Source organism: Diabrotica virgifera, chromosome 10 (assembly GCF_917563875.1).
Source record: "Diabrotica virgifera virgifera chromosome 10, PGI_DIABVI_V3a".
Taxonomy (NCBI): Eukaryota; Metazoa; Arthropoda; class Insecta; order Coleoptera; family Chrysomelidae; genus Diabrotica; species Diabrotica virgifera.
Window position 1 is genome coordinate 58,942,363 of NC_065452.1, and position 27,566 is coordinate 58,969,928.

Here is a 27,566-nt window from a genome sequence, read left to right on the forward strand (position 1 = left end):
TTTTTTGGTTCCAAATCGACGAAAAATAATGGTAGGGGCTCTTTTGTTACCCTGTGCCGGATGTTTAAAACATTTCTGACTGTGTGGCCTTGCCTTAATAATTCAGATTTTATTTGCTCTAAGGGTATAGAATGGTGTAAACCTCTTAGGACGACTCTATATGCTCTTTCTTGTTTGAGCTGATAGCTATGGTGTACTATTTTTTCTTCTCTCATGTAATTTATTATTTTTCTATAAGAATCGGGTGTTTTAGCATTTATTTTAACAACATTTTCAGGAAGAGTGGTAGTATAATATGTTTCATCTTCAGTAACTTGCGCTATAGAGTCAGTCATTGCTTTGTAGTCTATTACTCCGTAAACATAAATAGGGGGCGGCTTGGGATCTTTCGTTTGGGTATTTGGGTTGTCATCGTTTCTTTTACTGGTATGGATTTGGTTTGTATCTGCGTTTTCTTCTGAGAGAGTTTGAAACCTATTAGATGTGCTTACTGAAGCACCTTGCTCAGTAGTTTCTGCTATTTTTCTACGTTTTCTTTTTGATCTCGACTCTTTTAATTGTTGCCACGGACAAGCATTTGCATCACTTTCCATGTTTTCATCGTCACTTGATGAGGACGGTAGGGAATAATCTATTCCTTCTTCGAAAGTTTTTGAGTGTATCTCTGGCTGCGGAGGAACTGAGTTTTGGCTCATTTGAGGTAAGGATAAATTTTGGAAATTAGATGGATGAGTGTACATATTTGGAAGAGGTGGGAATTGATTTTGATAATAGTGCATCATGTCTGCTGATACAGAGTTGTGTTGTTGCATATATTGATGATTTGGTTGCATTGGTATCATTGTATTTGAGGGTTGATTCATTTGTGCATTATATATATTGTTGACTGGACCGGATCCGTTCCCATTTCCAGCCAAAAACATTTTTATAAATGGATGATTAATATTTCTTGTCTAGTGCAATTGAGTCGCACCCAAGAATAATAAAATAAAAACATTTGAAAATAAGTTGCTGATAAAAAGTCTATATAGTCTTTGTGTAATTCTAATTCTAATTAATAGTCTATTTGGACACTTTGAATTTGGCAAACACTTACCCAGCTAGTGGATAGTGTAATGTTCTTGCTGGACCACTTTCACTATTTTTAAACGATGCTAATTCACTATTTTTGAGGTATTCGTACTCAACAAACAATGGCTGATGTTTACCATATAGTGGGTCAACTGCACTTTTTTTTTTTTTTTTTTTTTTTTTTTTTTTTTTTTTTTTTTGACATATACATATACATAAGGTAATTTATTTACAGATGTTAGATTTTGCTAAATACATTGATATCTTTAAGGAATTTTACCAAGTGTTCAATTTTACAATTTTCTCCTAAGATTTCACTTGTTGATCCGATGATGTGGTTGTTCTGTCTCTGCAACTGGTATTTTGGACACTCTGCAAGTACATGCTTAACACTTAGTGGGATATTACAGTTTTCACATAAAGTGGGATTAGTGTGACCAATTATGTGTCCGTGGGTAAGTCGGGTATGTCCTAGACGAAGGCGAGTAACAATGTCATGGTGAGTTCTGTTGGGAATTTGAGATTTCCACGGTTTTACAAACGTTTTCACTTCGCGAAGTTTTGAAGTTGAACTGTCCCACTGGTTTTGCCACAGATTTTTGACTTTCACTTTAATAAATGATTTTAAATCATTAAGAACTACATCTCTCACTTCACTCGCGGTTTCACTGTCCCTGGCTTGTTGGGCTGTCCGATCCGCCGCTTCATTTCCTTGGAGGCCAATGTGTGAAGGAACCCATAGGAATTGTACAATATGGTTGTTGTTTTGAATGGTAGCTAGTTCTTTTTTAATTAGGAAAGCAATTGGATGCTTCGTGTACAGTTGGTTAATGGTATGGATGGAACTGAGGGAATCGGTAATTATAAGAGCATTGGATATATTACTGGAGTTAATATGAACGAGAGATTGATAGATAGCGTATAGCTCGTCAGTATGTATACAGCTTAAGGATGGTAGTTTATACTCAAGTGTACTATTTGGAGTAATGACAGCTGCCCCAACTCCAGTAGATGTTTTAGAAGCGTCTGTATATATATGATAGGATTTAGAAAATTTTGTTAGTTTGTTGAATGTTATAGTTATAATTATTGAATGTTCAGCTCCTGGGATAATTCAGTCGATGTATCCGTGTCAGGTTCTTCATCCTCGTAGTTGTCTTTTGTGAGCTGTCTCGTAATTTTTTTGTTAAGCTTTGTACATTTCAATTTTAATGAGCGTTCGGATGTATATGAATGAATTTTGGTTATGAGTTTTTTAAATCCTAGAATGTCTACTGTATATTTATTTACAACGCTGATAACATCTTTTGTTCCATGAGCGTTTTCAAATAAATCAACTGTTTCCTCAAAAGTTAATATTTGCTTTTCGGAATTGAATAATTCTTTAATTGGTTGCATTAGCGTTTCTAATGGTATTGTTGATATTTTTGTTTTTATTCTTTTTTGTTTCTGAGTTGGCTTTGAAAATACATCGTCACTAGCTGATGTCTCAATCGGGGGTGATATTGCTTCAGATACAGTTCGTTTGGAGGATGATTTAGATGTATTTTCTTCGTTGGATACGCTAAATTCTTTTGGTGCTGGATTCTCTTTATTTTCATTAACCGAGCAAGAATTATTGCTTAGACTGGAAGATGAAGGCTGGTTAGTTATGACTATGTGAGGTGAGGGGGCTAATGAGGTGGATATATTTGGTTTAGATATCACTGGCATTGTATTATCTGTAGTTGATGTATCAAGAGGTGTTAGGTTGGTTGTAGATAATATTTTTGTTAGTGGCGTTGAATTATTTGATATGTTTGTAGAAGTGCATGTTGTTGAAGGTGTAACAGCAGTCGTTTCTGTTGAAGTTACTGTACTAGGTTCGTTTCTGTTTGAAAGTGTAGCAGTTGGGACAGCTGTTTCTGAGTGATTTACATTTACTGAGCAACTACTGGAAATATGGCCATGTTGTTTGCAAATGAAACATAAGTTGTCTAATGTCAAAAAAATTCGACTTGTAGTATCTTCATGAGTTATTAAAATGGTATCGGGAATTGGACCTGTGGGTGGAGATACGTAAATATGTCGACGGAAACTGAGTACATGTTTGTATTCAGGATTGTTGGTTCCTATTCGCAAAAATGACATTGATGAAGTTGGTTTTAGCCCTAAGAGCAGTAGTTCGTTTTCTATTACCTTATGCGGGATAGTGGGAGAAACATTGGATATTAGGAGTCTTTCACTTGGAGTAATTAGTCTACGGACTTGAATTTGTGTATTGTTTACAGTGATGAAACCTCTACTGTTTGAAAAAAATTCATCTACGACTTGTTTGGTTGAGAAATAGATACAGATACGATTGTTGGTGATTCTTGATGAAAAAATAATGTGTTTTGGACTAACTAAAGCTCCTACCGCTAACAAGTATTCTTCTAATTTAACATCGTTGAGAGAATTAAAAACTACTGCTTGTAGCTTGGATGGATAGATTGTTTCTTTTTGTCTACTAGCTGCAGCAGAGTAAGATAAAGGTTTTTGTGATGTGGATTGCGATAATGATTCATCGCTATTATTAGTGACGTCGAATTCCATTTCTCAACACCATTTGATTTTCCTAAGTACGGACCTGTTCCGCTTCGGCTTTTGGTAATTGTCTTTAAAGACAAAACATTGGTGTCGATTAATGACTGGTGTTGTTTATTGACGGTTTTTTAAAATTCTTTGGTTATGAAATACTTATTAATAGAAAAATATGTACTCACAGAAAATGTTTTTCTATACACACTTAACTAACACTATTATACTTGATGTTAACGTAGTGTAAGAATACTATGATTGGTTTTTGTAAGTTAAATTTACTATTTGTCAGGATCGATCAAAAAGCATGTGTGCTTATTCGATATCAGTGCCGGACCCCTCTTTATTCTTTGTTTCTTCATTCTGAATTCTTGTGCTAATTTATTTTCGTGAACTAACATACAAATTGATAAGAATATAATGATGATGAACCGGTAAACACAACTGATGAAAAATATGGTACTTACTGTTTTTTGTTGTCGTCTTCAAATCTGGGGCCCCAGTCACCTCTGCACTCTTCCATGCACCAAATTAGTAACTTTGGCGATTTTTGTATCACGCCGATTATTGATTTAGTTGAAGTTTTTGTTACTCCCGGACGGTACGATGTAGGTTCTTCGCCATTTTTCGAATTGCTAGTACTCTCTTCTGCTTATGCGCAATAACAGTTCTTCTGTACCTTGCGTAGAAATTTCAGCTATGTGTTTTTGAAATTTAAATTTAAATATTTAGCGGCAAAAGTGATTTGCGCTAACATCTTACTTAATTCCTTATTTCTGTCTTATTCTTTGTTCATATTTTATTCTCTTACAGGCAGAAAGTGTTAATAATAAAACCTATAGTAGAATTATATTTAAAGAAATTCTATTTATATTCATTCTATATAAAGAGATTGCGCTTACATAAAAAGGTGTAAAGTAAGTAGGAAGTCAGACATGCCTACTTGGGTAAAATAATGAAAAATCTGAGAGCACATTCTAGTGCATTTCATTTCTTCTTCCGTTGTCTTCTTCTGCTGTCACTTCGCTCTCCCATTTTTTACGTGGACTTCGTTTTGCTCTTCTGCTCTGCATTGTACTATTTAGAGCTCTTCTCAGTAGCCTATCATCATCTACCCTTACTACATGACCATATCGATGTCTCTGAAATTTAGCGAGTACGGAGATAGGTGATTCTTTTTATGAATCATCATCATTGGCTTTACAACCCTTGGTGGGTCTTGGCCTGTTCTATTAGAATCAGATTCATTTCCTTCCTATCCTTCGCCTTGGTTTTCCAATTTCGTACTCTTAATACTCGTAAGTCGTCTTTCATCTGGTTCTTAAATCGTGCTTTAGCCCTTCCTCTTCTTCTCGACCCATCCGGTCTTTGGTTATAAATGTGTTTCGACGGCTGCATCTCATTCATTCTCTCTAAGTGGCCTAGCCACAACCTGTTTATTTTGATAAGACTTACCAATACTGGGCTCGCTATAAAGGCTATAATCCGTTTTTCTGCACGCCTTTATAAATAATATGTCTGCGGATTTTACGTTCAAAACAGCCTAAACGTTCTTAATCACTTTTTGTCATCGTCCACATTTCTTATAAGTGAGTACGGACTTGATTAGACTTTTGTATATCAATATTTTTGTTCTTTTTGTGACATGCTTGATGTTAAAAATTTCTTTAAACCATAGTACGTTTTTTTACTAGATATCCATTTGTCAATTTCTGCAGTTGCTGCATTACTTTGTTTGATTTGTGAGCGTAAATAGGTATATGAGTTTACCCTTACTCCTTCAAAAGTATATGTTCCAATTAGATCTTCGGGTTTTTCTACTTGATTATTGTTTGTTACCTAGTCCCATTCTTTTTACTGCTGGGCTTCATTGGGTGCCAATGGGTTTCATTTCTGCCTACTCATTTATACCCCTTTGATTAGTTTCTACCGCTTAATAATTAATTATTGCATAACACGTTACACCAAGAAAACAATATTATATCGTTATAAAACAGTGCTTGTGAAAATCTTTAATTAACCGTTTTAATGATCTATCTGTCCGTGTATCTACTTACAATGTATACAATATACAGTCGTTACCTTCTTACCTATTTATCAAGAAAGTTGAATACAATATTTATATTTATATACTTTATTTATGTTTCAAGTACAAATGTCTTTATTTTCGTTTTACTGGAAATAAATCTTTCCTTCCGATGGTTTATTATTAGTTGATAATAATTTAATAAAGGTAATAAACGTTAAGGTACAAGATATATGCGCAGAAAATAACTAGTTAATAGATGCCAAAAACCCGGAAGTTATTAATGAGACATTACATGAGATCTTACGACATAATTTATATTATTAAGATTTTTAAATGCCCCTCATAAAAGTCTTAAACATGGGACATGTTAGATGTCTCTAATTTCCTAAACCTGTTGTCCGATTTGAGTGATTTTTTTTAACATGTTATAGCCTTATTATTTAAGAAAATCGATGTAATAATATTGTTGCTAGACAGGTAATAAATGTAATTTTATACCGGGTGTAACAATCATACTGTGTTTTCCTTAAAGTTCGGAACACCCTGTGGAAGATTCTAGCTAGCACATATAAAATATTGAAATTAAAACTCAATTGTAGCCCCTAGGTTTTATTAACATTTTCTTTTTTGATTCATTTTCTTATGTTGGATAATAAAAAGTTAGGTACATTAACAACTACTAGCCATGTTTTTCATTAATAAATCCTCATTTTCTGCTTTAGTTTAATAGACAATTCCAAAGTAGGCCATGAGGAATTACCAATTTAATAGATGTCAAATTGTTAATAGTCAAAAAGTGTCTGGTTTGTTGTAAAAATTAGTAGATTTATTATTTAAAGTTTCAATTAAGTCCGTATTTTTTTGTTGTTTGGTGGAAATGGAACGCGCTACAAGGAATTTGACCCGCGATGAGTATGTTCAATCAGTGATCTTACATAGCGAATGACTTAGCTACCATGCTATCACCTCCTTATATTAGTAACAATTAAAATAATAACCTAACCTTATATTGGTAACAAAACAAGACACGTTCACAAACTGTAATCGAATATTTACAACAGGTAAATCTACGGACTTTGAATTGGCCATCGCATAGTCCAGATCTCAATCTGATCGAACATTTGTGCGACATAATTGGCAGAAGACTACGACAGCGTTTGCCACCTCCTAGAACCTTACAAGAGGTAGAAACAGTAGCATACCTCATTAATTTGTAATAAAAAAGTAGGTACATATCTCTTTTATTATCGAACATCTTCTTCTTCTTCTTCTTCTCCTTCTTCTTCTTTTATATAGGCAGTACTGCCTGTTTTTCTTCAACGGTGCCTTTCATTCTGCTCCTAAGTTGTCATTCCATCTTTTCCTTGGGCGTCCTATACTTCTCCTGCCTAACGGTGACTTGTCCCTGGCTATTCTTACTATCCCTGATTCAGACATCCTGCTTATGGGCTCATTCCACTCTTCTTTTCTGTTCTTTACCCAGGTATTTATATTGTCTACCCCACATATGCGTCTGATTTCCTCACTTCTTACCCTATCCTGTAAGTCCTTTTCCAGCAATCCTTCTTAAGATTTTCATTTCGTTGGTTTCCATATGTCTTCGTGTTTTCCTTGTATCTGGTCTTGTTTCGGCCGTGTAAGTCATAACTGGCCTGATAACTGACTTATATATTCGGGCCTTTGTTTCCAATCTTAGGTGTTTGTTTTTCCAAATTGGGTCGTTTAGGCATCCGGCCGTTCTACTGGCTTTAATTATTTGGTCTTTTACCTCTTCTTCGATATTGTCATGTTGTCGGCTGATAGATTAATTCCCAGATATTTGAATTCCCATTATCGAACATAAGCGCATAAATTAAAAAACAAAATTCTACAGGGTGCTCCGAACTTTAAGGAAAAAACAGTATGATTGTTACATCCGGTATAAAATGACACTTGCCCGTCTAGCAACAATATATCATTAAATCGATTTTCTTAAATAATAAGGCTATAAGATACTAAAAAAATCACTCAAATCGGACAACAGGTTTAGGAAATTCGAGACATCTAACCTGCCCCATTTTTAAGGTGTTCCGCTAATTTTGCCATATACATATGTATATCTTATATACACGTACATATTATCTTCACTGTTCAAAGAATGGCAATATATTGACTCATAAAAGAATTCAATTTGTCACCACTTCTGCGCTACTCCCTTTATCAATTTGAAAACAAAGATATTCGCCAAATCAAAACTCTAAACATAAAATTTTATAACTGTATAATCGTATTAGCCAAAAATTTTGAAATATAAACAGCAAACACACGACATAAAAAGTCATGTTTGTAGTAAATATAATAACAATAAAATTGATTTCTCATGGGGCGTCACGAGGTACATATTATTTAGGGGATGAAACTTTAATTCAAAGCCGGAAAGACAATATAGGCCACATATAAGGGATGTTCTAAAGCGCATTCATACTCGTACGGGGGATTATGAAATAGATTTTCGACAGCTTGACTAGATATTATTTGGATGATTATACAATTTCAAATTATGTTACTAAAAGGGATGACTGCTGGAAATTTTAAAGAGCACTTATATTTTATTTCTGAAAAGTTATTCTTATTGATACATCAAAAACGGCTTTTAATTTCTATTCTGCTGGGTTATTACAACTATCATTTCCTTGGTATTATTTTAAAACTACATTTTTGGCGTGATTATAAAATTTTAAGCTTCCATATCGGATGGGAAAAATAGAAGCTGCCAACAATAGTCCAGTCAAATTCTTCTAAATCCCTAATTAGGATACAATTCACAGAACTTATAATTTATTATGAGTATGTATTCTCATGTTTTCATAAGGTATCCAGAAAAAAAATTGGTCTAAATCCTTTGACTTCCTGGCTTAAATAATACTACCAGATTGGCTAATTTTAGTTCATATGGATATTTTTGTCTGCTCAACAAATTATTTTCCACCACTAGAGGAGAGACCACCTATAGAAGAAATTATGCTAGGAACATTTGCCGACGATACTGCAACCCTAGCCTCACATACTGGCCCTATTTATGCCTCGCATCTCCTTCAAGCTTATCTAGACAGAATACAAGATTGGTTTTACATTTACAACACGAAGAGGAACCTGTCCTCCTGTAACTTTAAACAATCATCAATTACCATCAGCCAACGAGATAAAATATCTTGGTATTCATTTGGACAGAAGTCTCATATGGAGGAAACATATCTGGACCAAGAGAAAGCAACTAGGTCTCCAATTCAGAAGTATGTATTGGTTAATGGGCCGTTCATCAAGACTATCTCTGGATAATAAATTTCTGCTCTATAAGGCAATACTTATGCCAATCTGGACATATGGGTTGGAGCTATGGGGAACAGCCAGTCACTCCAACATCGAAATCATCCAACGCTTCCAATCAAAAACCCTCAGAACCATCACTATGCACCTTAGTACATCAACAACATAATTATTCATCGAGACCTTAAAATGGATATGGTACAAGAAGTCATCAAAAAACGTAGCGCTGCATACATTGCCAAGTTGGAGAATCATGAAAACCAGTTTACACTTAACCTCCTAGTCCTAGATAATTCCCAAGAATAGCGTAGGTTAAAGAGGTTCAAACCACTGGATTTACCGTTTAGAGTAAACTTGTTAACTAATTAGTTAGTAGTTATAAAATGTAATTATTTCCTATACAACGGTATAAAAATTGTACTTTGATTTTACCAGTGGGTAAAATCTTTTTTGTCCTTATAGTCAATGCCATTACTTTTGTGTATTGTTGACACTCAACAGATTGCAAAATACTTTTAAATAAATAAAATAAAACAAATTATTACAGATACGCAATGAAACTTCGGGTTTAAGTTTGATTAATATTTTTATTAACTCCGGTTGTATCCTATCTGGACTCGATGCCTTTTTGGGTTTTAATGCTTTCCCTGAATTCCTCTCTTAATTCCTTCGTTGTGAAATCTATCAGTGTCTCTTTCATCATGATTTGTTTTAGTTCCACTTTGTCCTGAGAAGGAAACAGGTTTATTGCCATCTTCTATTTTCCTCCCAACTAGAAGGCATTTCCGTCTTTATTGCTTTTACGACTATTTTGCGTCTTGTTCTAGTGCTTCGCATAATGTTTTCCAGCATTCTCCCTTCTATCCAATTGCACTACAGCTCAAACAGGGCCTTGGCCCCCTTCAGCAAGCTTCTCAAATCATTGCGATTTATTGCTGTTCTTTTCCATGAACGCGTTTTTATGAGGTTTTTGGCATTTTCATCTACTTGTCTTCTCATCTCTTTTTTTATTCTTCCAACAGGTCTTTTTCCTTGCATTCTTGTATTTAGCAATTTTCTGGGTTCTATTCTCATGCATGCGTACCACGTGCCCTGCTTACCGTAATCTCTGCAGTTTAGTGTATTGTGCTAGAGTTGTTTCGCTATATTGTTCGTTTATTTCTTTATTATACCTAATTCGCCAGTTATTATTTTCAATTATTGGGCCCAGTATCCTACGTAATATCTTTCTTTCAAACACGTCTGCTATATTGGCATATTTCTGTTTCACAACCATATTTCACAACCACAACTTACTATGGGCCTAATTATTATTTTATAGACCCGGAATTTTGTTTTCCGGTGTACGTCTCGCGATTTAACATCGCAAAATAGGCTTTATTTGCCAGCATAAGCCTTCTATTTATTTTCGGCTTAAGATTGTTTGCGACCAGGTCCATTCCTAAGTACGTGAATCTATTCACATCTTCTAATATTGTCTCTAGTGTTGTTGTTGCGCCGGTCTATTAGATTTGGTGTGTATGAGTTGTTTTGTTTTATTTGTATTTATTGCTAGCCCTACAGCTTCTGCACTCTGTTTCAACTTAACGTAGACTTCTTCCACCGCATTCATTGTTCTGCTCATTATGTTTATATCATCTGTGTATGCTGCTAAGCATTCTACCTTGGTCTTGTTTATTTCCTTCTTTGGAACCTTTCTACTTTCTTTGTATTGAATTTTTTGCTTCTTGACTTTGATAGATTTGTGCCCTTTTTCTTGTTTCTACGCTTTTTTTCTTAAAGTGTCTATTATTTCTTTGTTGCACCAATATGGCAGAGTATATTGTCTTCCATCCCTTTTACCAAATTCCTGTTACTCTTCTATCGTTTCTTGAGCCTCCACCCAGTTTGTTCATTAAGTTTGTTCAACAATAAAGTCCAATACACTTGTTATTTGACATTTCTGTTATTTGACTTCAAGATTGAAAGCCCTTTTTGAAATATAATAAGAAACAAATTCATAAAAGAAAAAAAGAATCGATAATAGAGTAAAGTGTGGATCGGCACATTACATAAATTATAGTTTAAGTAATGAACTATAATTATATAATAGAGAATATCATGGACAGCAAGGATTACGAACAAGGAAGTTTTAGGAAAAATGAAGAAGGAGCCGGAGATTGTGTTTACCATCAAACGCATAAAATTGCAGTATCTGGGACACGTTATGAGAAATCAGCACCGTTACTCCCTCCTGCAGTCATATTGCAAGGTAAAGTCAAAGGTAAGCGGGGACCCGGTAGAAGGAGAATATCAAGGCTGCGGAATTTGAGAACATGGTTTAAGAAAACCTTAAAGAAACTGTTTCGAGCCGCAGCGAGCAATATGATTTCCAACATCCGAAAAGGATAGGAACCATAAGAAGAAGAAGAGAATGAAGAAAAAAGAAACTTAAGCTCTTATAATCAGCTCACACTTAAAATACTTTGCTGTTGTATTTCATAATACTGTAACTTTTAACCCGACTAACCTGACTGTATTTAAAATATGGATATATTTTTGTATAAACCAGCCAGTAGTAACTTGTACCACTAAATTTCTCACCGCATACAAAGTAGAAAGATATTCCGATATTTACTAACTAAAAAAATTCTACTGGTGATCGGTTTCGAAATAATACGCATTCGATAATCTTTGATTTTTTTGTTGCTGGTCGGCGAGTTTTAAACCCGAAAATATTTGTGTTATCGCAGAAGGAATCTGTGTAGCATAAGAAAGAAGTGTCATCGAGTTTAGGACAAATGTACTGCTTAGCTACTAGTCGCCGACAAATCACAGAGTTCCTCCTCGTAAATCAATTAACTGACCACGGAATCATCACACTTTACCGCTTCGAAAATATACAAAGTGGTTCTGAAATTTTTTCTGGTTTGTTATACATGAATATAATACCAAATGGAGAATAAAAAATTTCTTGGTCTTGGGGTTTTGGAGTAAATTTGATATCCCTTAATTCTTTATTATATTTTATGTACATCAGGAAGGTCAGTATCTTCCTGAATTTTACGATATTTTACTTCCCTGTCCGATGCCCAGTCTTCAAAAAGCCGCGTTCCCAGGTATTTAAATTTGCTCACTCTTTCAATGGACTTGGTTTTCAGTGTTATGGTGGAGGTTTCGATTGCATCCAAGTTTCTGGAGATGATCATCAATTTGGTCTTTTTGGTGTTAATATCTAATCCCATTCGCTTACTGTATTCTCCGATTATAGTGACAACTTGTTAAAGATCGACTATGTTGTCACAAATTAAGACACCATCATCAGCATATCGTATGTTGTTGATCAATACTCCATTCACTTTGATTCCCATCTCTGCATCTTCCAAAGACTATTGAAATATGGCTTGCGAATAAATGTTAAATAAAAGAGGGGAACTCACACATCCCCGTCGAACACCCCTTCTTATATGTATGGATTTGGATATAGAATTGTCTATTTTTAATTGTAACGTTTGATCAGTGGCGCACCTAGAATCTTGCTCTGGAGGGGGTTTTGCTTGGGCACAGAATTTTTTTTGTATTGTTTTTGAAAGACAAGTTACATTTTCCTGCTATTCTTTATATATTTTAATATGCCCTGGGAGGGGTTTTAACCCCCAAAACCCCCTCCTGGGTGCGCCACTGCGTTTGATACTAGTACAAGTTTTTAATACATCTTATGTCTTTTTTTTTGTATCTAAAGTTGTCGTTTATAAAAATTTTCATTATCATCATCATCATCATCCATCCTTCTGCATTCAAAGTTGAACACAGGACTCCTCTAATTTTTTCCAGTTGTATCGGTCGTGAACTTCCTGCAGCCAATTCCCTGCGATCCTTTTGACGTCATCTGTCCATCGTGTAGGTGGTCTACATCTGCTTCTTCACTCTGCTCGTGGTCTTCACACTGTAATTTTTGGGTCCACTGCCCATCATTAGATATGGCCACATGGCTAGACTTGTGCCACTTCAACTATGCTATCACACATCACATCATCAACCCGTACGCGTCCACTGCTGGACATATGTCTCCCTCAGCTCTTTCCATCTGTCTGTTTTGTGCGGCTTGCATCCAGTTACCGATAACATGCTTCACCTAACCATGCTATGCATTCTATGATAGCTGTGACGTCTGTCCTTTTTCTTACTTCTTCTTTTCTATCCCTATCTGTGAGAGTTAATCCAAGTAACGGCCGTTCTATTCTTCTTGGCCATTTTGAATTTGGTAGTTGTGGTCTGGGTCAACTAAAATGTTTCGGCGCCGTAAGTAATGACTGGAAGTACACTAGAAGATGTTTGATAGAGATCCATATGCGACTCATGCTACAGTGATTCTTCTTTGCAGTTCAGCAGTTTAATTGTCCCTGGAAATTTGGATTACATGACCTAAGTATTTTTATATTTATGAACTAATGCTATTACGTTACAGTAGACTTTTTGATTTTCGCTTGGTAGCAAATTTGTCGTGTATTGTGTATTTCCAAAATTTTTGTTCAAACCATACATACAATGCCTTACAGGCGACATCTAACTCAGTAAGCATAGTTCTAATCTCTTTTAAGTTGTCTGTTATAAGAACTACGTCCTCCGCGAGTCGTAGATGGTACAGCTTTTCACCGTCGATATCGATTCGACCGAAATCAAAAGAGACAAGCTTTCCTAACATACAAAAGAGTGAAGACACCGGAGGCACGAGACGACTACGTGACAATCAGGAATAGAGTAAACCAAGAAATAGATAACATCAAAAAGGAACACTGGGAGAAATTTACCAAAGATATGGAATACGACCTCGATGGATCCCAGAAAAAGGTGTGGAAGATGATAAGGAGACAAAAAACAGAAATGAATGAATTTATACGGATAGATAACATTACGGAGACACAATGGACTGAGCATTTCGCGAAATTATATGGAGAAGGAGAAGAAGAGAACAGAGAAATAAACATTAATGAAACCCACGATAGAGTACTAATATCAGAAGAAGAGCTACAAGAACGAATAAAAAAATTAAAAAATAGAAAAGCACCTGGTCCTGATAAGATAAATAATGAACTGCTAAAATATGGAGGAAGAACACTACTCAAATGGCTCCTAAAATTATTTGTCGATATAATAAATATCGGAGTAGTACCAGCGGAATGGAAGGAAAGTCTCCTGCTACCGATACTCAAAAAGAGAGACTCGAAAAATCCTGAAAATTATAGAGGCATTAGTCTGATGAACAGCACATTAAAATTGTTGACGGCAGTCATAAAAGATAAAATCGAGGAAAAAGCGAATATGGCAGATGAACAGCAAGGCTTCCGGAAGAACCGCAGCACAATAGATGCAATTTTTATTATCAGGCAAATAGTAGAAAAGTCTATTGAATATGGAAAACCAGCATACATGTGCTTTGTAGATTTTAAAAATGGTTTTGACAGGGTGAGGCGAAATGATATCTTAAATTTATTACAAGCTGAACAAATAGACCACCAGATAATAAGGCTAATTAAGGAAATTAACAAGAACAACAAGACCAGAGTTATAATGTCAACAGGAGAAACAGAACGCATAGAACTAAAGGGAGGAATCCGCCAAGGAGACTCGCTCAGCCCATTGTTATTCAATATTATGATGAATCAAATAATTCACGAAGTCAGAAAACGACATGGATACCACATGGGAGCGCATAAAATCACGATACTATGCTATGCCGATGATGCAGTACTAATTGCTGATAACGAGGATGACCTACAAAGGCAGCTCCACACTTTCAATCTCACAGCAAATAAATTTAATATGAGAATATCGGTAGAAAAAACTAAATGTATATTGATAAGTAAAGAGCCGCGTAGATGCAAGTTAGAAATAGACGGCAAAATTGTAGAACAAGTAATGAAATTCAATTACCTAGGAGTAGAGATCACTAGTGACAGGAATATAAGAACAGAGACCACAACACAAGCGACAAAAGCGGCAAGAGTAAGTGGTTGCCTCCGAGAAACCATATGGAGAAACAAATATCTGACCATGGAAAGCAAAACAAAAGTATACAAGACAACAGTAAGACCTATCCTAACATATGCAGCGGAGACAAGGACCGATACAAGAAAGACGAAACAACAAATCAACAATATCGAAATGAAAGTATTAAGATCAATAGCGGGCATATCATTAAGAGACAGACAAAGCAACAGAAGTATACGAGAACGTTGCAAAATTCAAAATATTAACAGGTGGATAAAAACAAGAAAGAAAAACTGGAACGAACATGTAAATCGAATGGAACCAGATAGATTAGCGAACATCTGTAAAAACAACAAGCCGTATAGCAGAAGACCCGTTGGAAGGCCGCCGAAAAGGTGGAAAGACAATGTACAGTCAACAACAACTGAAACAGAATAAGAGGCAGACAAACAGGAGTAATCCTAGTCGCGCGAAGAAGAAGAAGAAGAAGAAGAAGATATCGATTCGTTTGGCGTCTTACTTTAATTGTTTGAAAGAATGTTCCAGAACTACCGTAAAGAGTTTGGGAGATAACGTGTCTCCTTGTCTAATTCCTCTTTTGATTTTATACATTTTATATCTGTGTCATGTTAAGTTTGCCATTCGTTTGGAGTACCGATGATCTATACGACTTTTCTCCAACGCTTTCATTACGCTGTTAGTTTTTATCGTATCGAATGCTTTGCGAAAGTCTACGAAAGCCCGGATCAATGGTCGGTTGTATTCAATGGATTTTTCTATAATCCCTTTTTTGCAATGAAGGTGGTCGTTGGTGCCAAGTCTTTCCTAAAACCGGCCTGTTCGCTAGATTGGTAAAAATCTAATTTTGTTTCCAGTTTATTTATTATTGTTCTTGTAAATAATTTGTAGATGTAGTTTAACAGACTTATGGGTCGGTAATTCTCGAGGTCCCATTCTCAAATTTTACGGCACTGATGGAATTGCTATTTGAGCATAATTTTTAGATTCTGCAATACTTTCTATGTAAATAATATACTCTTCATTCGTAACGATAAAATTATTAGTTTTCGAGATATTTGAAGTGAAAAATAAAAGAGCGCAATACTTTAATCAAAATGGCTATGCCGTTCCATTTTCAACCTTCAAATAGCTTGAAAACTAATGACTTTATCGTTACAAATAAAGAGTATATTATTTACCAAGAAAGTATTGAAGAATCGAAATATTGTGCTACAATAGCAATTCCGCCAGTGGCGTAGAATTTGGGGAAGGTAAACCATTCACTGTCCCCTGTCGTATGCCTCTGGTAGTAGCCAGAAACGTTTGTTTATCATAATTTAGTAGGGTGTAGGGTGTATGACAAGGATATGTCAAATAGTTTTAAAATGCTGGGTAAAAATATTGATTCCATTTTTAAATAAAACACCCTGTAACTCAGTAACGAGGCAGATTTTATTTAAGTGATTTAGGTTAAATCTTAATAAACTAAGCTCTCAATCCAGTAGTACAAAAAACGACAATAAGTATCGTTCTCATACCACTAGATTGACAACAGATGGAAACTCTCTGGTTACTACCTCCGCGACTTTCAAAAATTATAAGCCATACGGGTGCCGAGACGAACATTAAGATGAGGGAATTTTAAATAATTCACATCCCATCTGCTGAGCGTAGTAAAGTTCCAATGAGAAGATTTCCTAAGTACTCCGCAAAAAAGGGTAAATGAATCAAAAAAGGCACAGATCGAGGTATTTTTTACCTGGTTGAATTGGAGAGAAGAGGATATGGGACTACTGATAAGGGGCAAAAAAGCCCCGAAACCGTTATGGACTCTTCCTGCACTCTCCGATTTAACTAGAGTATAATGCTGCTGCATTTTCAGGTTGCCAAGAAATTGAAAATGTTTATACATTTTTAAACCTTAATATTTTGAGGTCTAGAATCTACAACTTAGAGATTGGACATTCTTAATGAATCGCCTGTACAACACATAAAATTTAAGTTTTCTGTAAACTTTTTGATGAAATTAAACTATATTAAGAAAACGAAATATTCATAAATTTTAATGAGTTTTTTGTAGAATTTTCTAAAAGACTTACACCAGTTAGAGATAAATACAGCGAGGAAGGAATGGTAGTTCGCAAAAGCCTGCTAAATACCCGAGGAACGTTAAAAACGTACTCGATTTTACGGTTTCGTGACTCAACAAGATTCCGTAAAATCATTTGAATATCGACGACAGTATCGGATTACCATTACCACCAACCAACAAAAATCAATTAACTACAAGAGATTTATTTCAATATTTTTTTATAAAACAGTTAGGTATAAAAATGAAATAAATAAAAAGACTTATAATCACTTATTTTAATTAACAATTTAGATGGGAAATAAGCCCAATTATATTGAAAAAAAAATAATTTTATTAACGTTTCGACGCCCAAATCGGGTGAAAACACTAAAAATATTACTCTACATCCCACCAGATTGAAAACAATGGGAACCTTCTCTGGTTACACCTCCGAGGCTTCTAAAATTTGCAAGCCATAACGGATGCTGAGACTAAAGAAGTTGGGGGAATTTTACAATTTATAATTCACATACCATCTGTTCAGCGTGGTAAAGTTGTTCCAACGAGAGTTTACTCTGATTGGAGTACGAAGGGAACCATTCTCGTTGGAACTTTACCGCGCTGAGCAGATGGGACGTGAATTATAAATTGTAAATTTCCCTCATCTTCTTTAGTCTCAGCGTCCGTTATGGCTTGCAAATTTTAGAAGCCTCGGAGGTGTAACCAGAGAAGGTTCCCATTGTTTTTAATCTGGTGGGATGTAGAGTAATATTTTTAATATTATTTTATATGATATTATATCAAAAACTTTTTGCTAGCAGTTGCCGCTAGGGCATCCCTGCCATTTCGTTCGTTGCAATCCGTAACTGCACGCCGGGGTTTGTCCTGGTTGGGCCAGAGAGAGCAGCATATGTGCCTCCTGATGAGAGACTAATAAGTTTCGAAACCGGTAGAGGTGTTTGCTGCACTCTCTGATTGAACTAGAATATGATGCGGCTGTAGTTTCGTGTTCCAACGAAATTGAAAATGGTTATTCATTTTTAATATTTGTAAAGCGTTTATTTGGGACTTATCTAAAATAGAGTAATTTGAGTCAGGCCGGTTCTGGATATAATGTTTTTAGGATTTCCGTAGGTATATCAATGAAGGAGGAGGACGCGATGAATCCGCATATGTACTGTGAATTCGAAAAAGCGCAAACGAATGGTAGTGGAAAACGTCGGCATTTTGAAAACAATCCAAACATAAATAAGTTGTCTACAGGTTTTGGTTTGCGTTGCGCTTGTGGTCGCGGGCGCGGGACCGAGAATGCAAGATACACGATGCCGCTTGTTGCTCTACACGTAAACACGGTCTTCAGATTGTCTTTATGGAAATTATATTAGATTCTTCGAAAAACTTTTTGAACCAACGAATCAACCCATCATTGGTGACGTATTTGGGTAGAAAACGTTGGTGAGGAATAGCTGGGAATGTAAAAAAGTGAACAATAAAAATTTTAGAAGGTAAACACGGAAATATATTAGAATAATATTGGATAATAAATAAGAAAAAGAAAACAAAATAAGAGCAACAGAGATAGAATTTCTAAGAAGAAGCTGCAGAGAACAAGAAGAGATAGAATAAATCAATATCATTGAGATTAGGAAAAGAATGGGAATGAACTCAGATATAATAGACTAGTTAGAACAGAAGAGATTAACCTGGTACGGACATGTCAGACAAAAAACGTGGGCTAAACAGAATAACAGAGTCGAGCACGATAGCACGTCTTATTTGATGGCTCTATCTCTCATGACGTGCCGTACATTTCCTTCCCAGGCAACTGAAGGCATTCCCATTCTTCTTCTTTGTTGTGGTATGTAACTTAAAGCTTTCTTTGGCTATATATCTTCATTCATTCGTTTCACGTGACCATACCACACTAGTTGTCTCGTTTCAATTCTATCTACACTGGAATATACAGTATTTGTCCTCCTTCTAATATCTTCATTCCTGATGTGATCTTTTTTGGATATACCACACGCTCTCCTTAGATAATCCATTTCTATTACTTCTATCCTTTTTCTATATTTTTTCGTGATCTGCCAAACATCTGCCCCATAAGTCATAATAGGCTCTACCAAGGTACGATAGATTGTCAATTTCGTTATTTGTCTTATATCTTTACACCATAATAGAGAGCTTAGAATGTTTACCGCTTTTTTTGCCCTGCTGCGTTCTGTTTTCGATGTCTCTTTTGGTAGTACCTCCTTTAGATATTATAGATCCGAGATATTTATATTCTTTACTTGTTTTTGTGGTTCTAATTTCTAAATCTGGATCTTCTTCATCATCCCTTATTTTAAGATACTCTGTCTTTGACATATTCATATTGAGGCTCCATTTTCCATGTTTTAATGATTTAGTAAAGAATTAAAAAAACAGCTATATCTAATAAAAAAATTCTTTTAAACAATTCAACAATTTAACATAAATTAAAAATATTTGAACTATAACAATTGCTCAAAATGTCCGCCATTTTGTTCGATGCATTTCCTTGGTCGTTTTAAAAGATTTCGAATCGGTTTTCTAATTACATTGGGATTGTTCTTCATTTTTCTTGCAGCTTCTTGTGACCTTGACAGAATTAATCAATATGATTTCAAAATTGCCGTAATTAAATTATCTGCGCAAAAATTTGACATGCACCTTTTAACGCAGATTTTGATGCTCTTTTAAAATATTCAAACAAATTTTCAAAATTTCATTATACAGGGTGTTGTTTCAAGGTCACAATTACTTTATATTTTTTTGTTAACCCGGACCTGGATTTTTCCTGTCATTAGTAATTGGGTCGTTCCAATGCGGTAAATAGGTATTGATTATTTTTAAAATGAGTATTTATTCATTAACTTTAATAATTTATAGCTAAAAGTTAATAATATCTTATTTTTAATGTCAGAAATTCTTAAAAAATTCAATATAATTTCAACATTAAAGTCATAAAATTGTCTGGCCGAAAAATTGAAGCGAACATTAAACTTACTTTTTGTGCTCTTTTCAAACATGCAAACAGATTTTCAAAATTTGAATATACAGGGTGTTGTTTTAAGGTCACAATTACTTTATAATTTTTTGTTAATCCGGACCTGGATTTTTCTTATGGTTAGTATGTCGGTCGTTTGGGTTTTGAATGAGACATATGTGTACCAAATATCAAAAAAATATACAGGGTGGTTCTAAAGTTATGGCTTAAGAAAGAAATAGGCAAAATCGATAAAACACCCTGTAACTCGGTTATAAAAGTGGTTAGGGCAAAAAATGTAGTATACCTAGAACCGGCTTGGTGACCTCTATTCACCATTAAAGTATTTCCGTTTCCCAATGAAACACCCTGTATTATGCACTTAAAGACAAACGGCACTTCTGATAAACAGATCTATCTGATTCTACTAAATTTATCGAATTTGATACGGGATGCAGAATTTGTTTAGTATATTGTAACAAATTTCAATTTTTCCGTATTTTTCCTTTTTTTCCTGCTTTATTCCGGAAAAAACAGGTTTTTATCCGGCACCCAATTTTTCCGAAAATTTTAAATCTCTAGTCAGATTGTAGATTATATAGACAGATGTTAAAATATATAAAATATATGTGACAAAACAACTAAATTTACACGCGCAAAAAGACAATACACACATTTAAAAAAATTGTAGTTGGTGTACCACATTGGTGTACTAATATTTATAATTCTGTGCCCCTAATAATAATTATACACCTATAATATTGGCATAATTTATAATAATTTCCTTTACAGTACCCTAATTGTGTAAATTTTGTGTTTGTAGCGTTTATTTACCTTACCGGAGACTTGATGATGAGCAAATTGTAGTATGCGAAACCGGTCATCCTAGGTAATATTAAACTTATTGTCAGTAAATCTATCTTTATTCCTCTTAACTACATAGAATGAAACTATGAATATATACATGGATGGATATATTGATTCATAGCTTTATAAACCAACTTTAAATCTTCAGTTAAGTTTAACCACCTAATCATGCCTACAAAGTTGTTTTTCTACAACCACTATTCAAAATGCACTTTTCTGCACAGTTTTATGTTAAGAAACTTGACATGTTCTCACAATATATTATGATATATGATATTAGTGTCCAGAAAAGTGACGTTTCTGTGCCGGAAAGTTCTTTTCTGCACATAATTATAACATGTTGTGATGAAATTGTTTTATTTGAGATATTAGATTTCATCTTACTTTTCAAAAAAGAACCGATTTAACTACATCTCATGTCCGAGAAATCTGGAAAATTCTCTAATTTAACACATTATTTTTGAACTTTAAATTTAGTATTCTACAAATGACTACCTCATTCATCATTCTGAGTAACTTTATATCTTCTGTTTACATCTGTGGTTAAAGTATAGACAAATATAATAACCTGTAAGACAGTTATTATACTTAATTATCGTATAGAAATTAAATTATGAATGTTACAACACTGTTTTATTTTACAATTTTATTCTTAATAAACATTTTATAATTATCAATTAACCAATAAGGATTTAGCAACCTCAGCAAGATAGGTCGAATGAAGTAGTTATGTATAGTGGAAATCTGTGTCTGCATAAATATAACGTCAAATGTGACATTATTTTATAATAATTATTTAAAATAGTTTAAGTTCAAACAAATTAAGGTAGTGCATTATTTTTTTTAACTGATTTCTGTGTAATTTGTTTGGGTATAAGGAATTTAAATTCATTAGTATTAATTAAATACAGTTTAAAATTTATAATTTATTATTATAATTAATCTTCGTTTGGAAATTGTGATTTTTATTTTTAGCAAAAATTGTGGTTGTAGAAAAAGTATAGTGTGTAACACGTGCAGAAAGGTAATTTCTCACTCGTTTGAATTGCAGCACTCGCTTGCGCTCGTACCACAACTTTTCAAACTCGTGAGAAATTAGTACCTTTCTGCACTTGTTGCACAATATACTATTGTTATTGTCAAGCTAGTAAGTAAAATATAAAATATAGAAATGCCAGACATTAAAGTAATATAAAGTTTATATTTTAAGACTCTTAATTTTTAAAATAATGGAATAACAATGTGTAAATAAGATATTTACAGTATCTTACAATGTACACTTTTAGAATAACTATAAAATATAAATTCAGTATCATATGAAATATGACACTAAATGACGAAATATGTTATTTTATATTATTTTAAATCAGAATAACTAGCTATCAGCTATTCAACCAGTGGTGACTCGTGTTTTTTTTGTATGGGCCGCAAAACAAATACAAGAGATGAAAAGATTTTTTCCACCTACCTCTACCGAAAGTATACCTTTCCGGACCTGATTGTAGGGAGCAAAGTTGTACTTTTCCTCCCTAGGGAGGAAAAGTAAAAGTGACGTCATGGTATTTCATTACTCCCATGTTATACATATGGTTTTTCCACCTTCCTCAAATAACAAGTCATGTTTTCATTTTTACTTAATTTATTTGGATTACTGCCATTCATTACTGCCAATCATTACATGGAGTAATGATTACTGCCCTCCGCTACGCGTCGGGCAGTAAACTTCATTCTCGGGAGGAAAAGTAGCACTTTCCTCCCTTGTTATACAAATAGCTATTTCCACCTACCTCTACCGAAAGTATACTTTTCCGGACCTGATTGTAGGGAGCAAAGTTGTACTTTTCCTCCCTAGGGAGGAAAAGTAAAAGTGACGTCATGGTATTTCATTCATGAAATATAACTTATTGACGCCCTGTACAATATCTATTTTCTATTACGTAAGTATCTATACATTTTAACGTTTATTTATAAAACACCCTGTATTTTGCAGAATGGTAAAAAACAGTAAATTGTTATTTTGATTTAACAATGTTTACATTAATAATTTGACTTAAATTTGACAGTTGTAGTTGACAGTTATATTGTACCTACTTGTTAGTTTTTGTTTTAATAAATTTTGTTGGTTAGTTACATAAATAAATTAAGTAAAAATGAAAAAATGACTTGTTATTTGAGGAAGGTGGAAAAACCATATGTATAACATGGGAGTAAACTGCCTTTTCCTCACTTGAATGATTACTGCCCTCCGCTACGCGTCGGGCAGTAAATTTCATTCTCGGGAGGAAAAGTAGCACTTTCCTCCCTTGTTATACAAATAGCTATTAATGCAAATTTGATGCCATCTCTGAAGTGTCATGTGCCTCGCCGATACTAGCTGGAGATGAGAACGATGATTTTGGCGGAAGGAAAAGATGATAGCAAGAAAGGAAACAAAAAAATTGAAAATGGGTTGAAACTGGGAACATGAACCGTAAGAGAGACCTAAGAGGAAGGAGCATTGAGAAATTTAGATGAAATACGTGAGATATGTATAATCAAAATAATGGCCTTACGAGAAAATATCAAGCAGCCGGGAATTGAGATAGTGAAAGTTGAAAAAGTTCTCTATTTAAAAGCAGCTAAGCAGCGCCAGCGGTCCAAATATATGCCTGGGGATGTAAAAAATAATAAGACGAGCCAAGATCCAAACAAGCGGCACGATTCTCAACAAAAAACAACATGGCATATCTTTTGCAGATCACTTGGTATTTCTGACGGTTCCATGACATCCCGTAACGCGACATTTCGTAACCGGACAACTGGTAACGGACAATTCGTAACAGCGACAGTTCGTAACGGCGACAGTTCGTAACTATACAAATTCGTAACGGACAATTCGTAACGTCCAAATTGAATTATTCTGTTTATTTTTGTTAACGTGGAAACTAAAAATGGTATTACAATTGTAAATGAAATTATCTATGTTTATCAATTTAACGAATCAGTATCAGGATAAACATTTTTAAGGCATTTCATATTTCGTGTTTCAGAATATAATAAAAGTTTTTATACCAAGTATTAAAGTATTAAAAGCCATCCCTCGTATCAACTATAACCGTTGATTGAATACCCCAACGCTATAACCAATCACAAGGTTTATTATAATAACATGTAATTATAATCTTTCCTTTACAAAATGTTTACTAGAAAATTGGGAATGTCTAAAGACGGTTGTTTGCTTAAATATTTCACGAATTACTTCATTATTCCTTTGTCTAGGTATATGGAAATTTAAGGAAAAATAAAAGGGATAAACTTTTAAAAATATTGTTAAAAGTTTGTATGTATTTAAATATTTGTTTGTGTTTAAAGAATTTTAATAATACATATTCTGAAACACGAAACATAAAATGTGTTAAACATGTTTATCCCGGTACTGATTCGTTAAATTAATAAACATAATTTTAATTATAACTGTAATAAGAGTTAGTTTCCACGTTAACAAAAATAAAGAGAATAATTCAATTTGGACGTTACGAATTGTCCGTTACGAATTTGTATAGTTACGAACTGTAGCCGTTACGAAGTGTCGCCGTTACGAACTGTCGCTGTTACAAATTGTCTGTTACCAGTTGTTCGGTTACGAACTGTCGCGTTACGAGATGTCTGGTCACGATTTCTGACACGTTCAAGAAGTGTTCACATCATTTGAAGAAGAAGCTAGAATATATGGTTCGACTATAAATCAACAAAAACCAGGTATATGGAAATGAGAGGGGAAAATGCAGAAGAAAATAAATGGGCCACTCTAAAGACGAATAAGAGAGAGAAAGAGAGAGAGATTCTAAATTTGAGAAAGTAACAAAATTTGAGTACTTTGGACTAACAGTGACAAATAGAGGAAGCGAAAAGAGAGAAATAGATAAACGGTTGTTGAATAGTACCAAAGCAGTAGGGTCATTAAAAGCACTGTTGAAGACAAAAAACTTATCCAGAGCAGCGAAGATTCGAACTTACGAAACAATCGTTAGACCAACGATGTTGTATGTATGTGAACCTTGGACAATGAGTCAGATAGAAGAAAAATAGTTAGAGACTTCGGAGAGCAAAATCTTGAGAAGTGTTTGGTGGTATAAAGGTGGCTGACGACGACTGGCGCAGAAGGACAAACTAGGAGCCAATGGAGATGTATAAAAAAACCCAAAATAACACAGAAAATCAGGACATAGAGAGTTAGATGGGTGGGTCTTGTTTTAGAGAATGCCAAAAGAAAAAAACATCGAGAAGATTTACATCGTCGAATATAAGCCTCCCTTAGGTGTGCCCATTTATATCTGTTTGCTGTTTTTTGCATCCATTCGTGGCCAGCCATGCGCTTGATGTCATTAGTGCATCTTGTTTGAGGTCTGCCTCTACTTCTTTTGCTTGCCCTTGGTCGCCACTCAAGAACTCTCGTCGTCCAACGGTTGTCTTCGATTCTTCCTATGTGTCCTGTCCAGTTCCATGTTAACATGGCAATCTTTGGGATCACATCTGTTACTTTTGATCGTCTTCTTATCTCTTTATTGGACTTGCGATCACTGAGCTTAATATTAAGCATTCTCCGTTCCATAGCTCTCTGAGTCACTTGAAGTTTGTGGACTACACTGTTGTTAAAAGCTTAAGTTTCAGTTCCGTATGTCAGAACTGGCAACACGTACTGATCGAACGTTTTTGCCTTTAAAGTGTTTGACAAGTTTGATTTAAATACTGTTTGTAATCTACCAAATGCTGCCCATGCTAAGGAACATCTTCCATTTAAATCAGCCTTTAGGTTAAGCTTCGGCAGTTCTATTTTTTGTCCTAATTATATACACGACTCAACCTTTTCTATATTATTGTTGTCCAGAGTTGTCCATGGTGCCTAATGTATGCTGATGATGTAGTGTTAATAGGAAATAATGAAAGAGACTTAGAACAAAAACCGGAACAGTGGAGACAAGCTCTGGAGGAAAAAGGTTTAAAACTTAGTAGGAAAAAAACAGAGTATTTGGAATGTTTATTTAACGATGGAGTTACTACAAATAAAATGGTATCTTTGGATGGTGAAATGATTGTAAAAAGCAATAGTTTTAAGTATCTAGGATCGGTAATACAGAGTAATGGAGAAATAGATGGAGATGCATGCAGTAGAATTAGGGCTGGATGGATGAAGTGGAAAGAAGCGAGTGGTGTGTTGTGTGACAGAAAAATTCCAATGAAGCTGAAGGGGAAAATTCTATAAAACAGCCATAAGACCGGCTATGATGCACGGAACTCAATGTTGGGCAGTGAAAAAGAAAGAGGAACAACGAATGCATGTGGCGGAAATGAGAATGCTTAGATGGATGATTGGAGTGACAAAGAAGGATAAAATTAGAAATGAGTATATTAGGGAAAGTCTAGGTGTGGCACCAATTGATGCCAAAATGAGAGAGCATAGGTTAAGATGGTTTGGTCATGTTCAACGTCGAGACGTTAATCACCCAATATGAAGAATAGTTGAAGTGCAGATTCCTGGAAGGAGTAGGAGAGGAAGACCAAAGAAGACTTGGGGGGAGACGATAAGGCAGGACATGTTGGTAAAGGGGATTAACATTGATATGACCCAAGATAGAATTGTGTGGAGAAATGCAATTAGGGAAGCCGACCCCGCATAGGGATACGGCAAAGAGAATGATGATGTTGTCCAGAGTTATATTCCCAGAGTTATATCGTTGATTGATAAATATACAAATATTATAAATATACAAATATATATAATATTATTGTTGTTCAGAGTTATAACTCCGAACTTTTTTCAGTGCGTTCTTGTAAATACCCCTTCCTATACACGCATTTTACAATTTCTATTAAATTCAGATTCAACTTAGGCTGTACTAGAAATTATTTAACTTAATTTGAAATTAAATAAAAGTTCTTAATGTAAATAAAATACGATGTAATGCAGATTTTTGTTCACCTGTAGTTTGTAAAGTTAAATTGTAGTGTAATTAACACATTAATTGATTGAATTTTAAAAAGATAAACAAATAGACCACTTGCAACTAAAACTAAGTTTCTCTTTTTATCGTTTTTTTTTAATTTGCACGGCCTCTCATTCGTTAAAACTCTCAAAGAATATCCATCCCAGGAAAATACCCTCTAGTTAGCACTTTTGAATCGATACCCCCACCCCACGGTAAATACAAAGTGTTTACTTTAAAAGTTGATCTTTGATAATCCTTTTAATCTTTTTTACAAACAAATGCCGCTACAAAGTCAGCCTTGAATTTTTTTGGTGTGCTACAATATATAGGGTGAATTTGTATGGAAAGGGTCGTGTTAAGATTAGCATAAATAATGCTATTATTCATGGTGGTAGTTGTAATACAGCGACATTTACAAATATCCTTCAGATAATGAATATAAAAAGGTAATATTTACATATTGTAACAACTCATCGAGAAAAATCATAAGATGAGTAAGTAATTCACATGAACAGGAAAAAACACTAAGGCAGTCTTTTATCAACATCTAGAACAAACGAATACTTTATGACTCAATACCAGGATAGTGATAGGCGACACAAATGTCAAAATTTGACAAGAGAAAGAGTACATAGGGGTAATAGGAAAATATAGTCTAAATTCTATACAGAGAGGTCCTAAATTATGGAATAAATTCATTTTCTCTAAAATGGACGACTT

General features: G+C 34.6%; 1 protein-coding gene across 3 annotated transcripts in view; it reads left to right on the forward strand.

Moving 5' to 3' along the window:
* LOC114343772 (protein Teyrha-meyrha-like) overlaps nt 1–27,566 on the forward strand; it is a 542,521-nt gene that overhangs the window by 145,742 nt on the left and 369,213 nt on the right. The window lies entirely within an intron of this gene.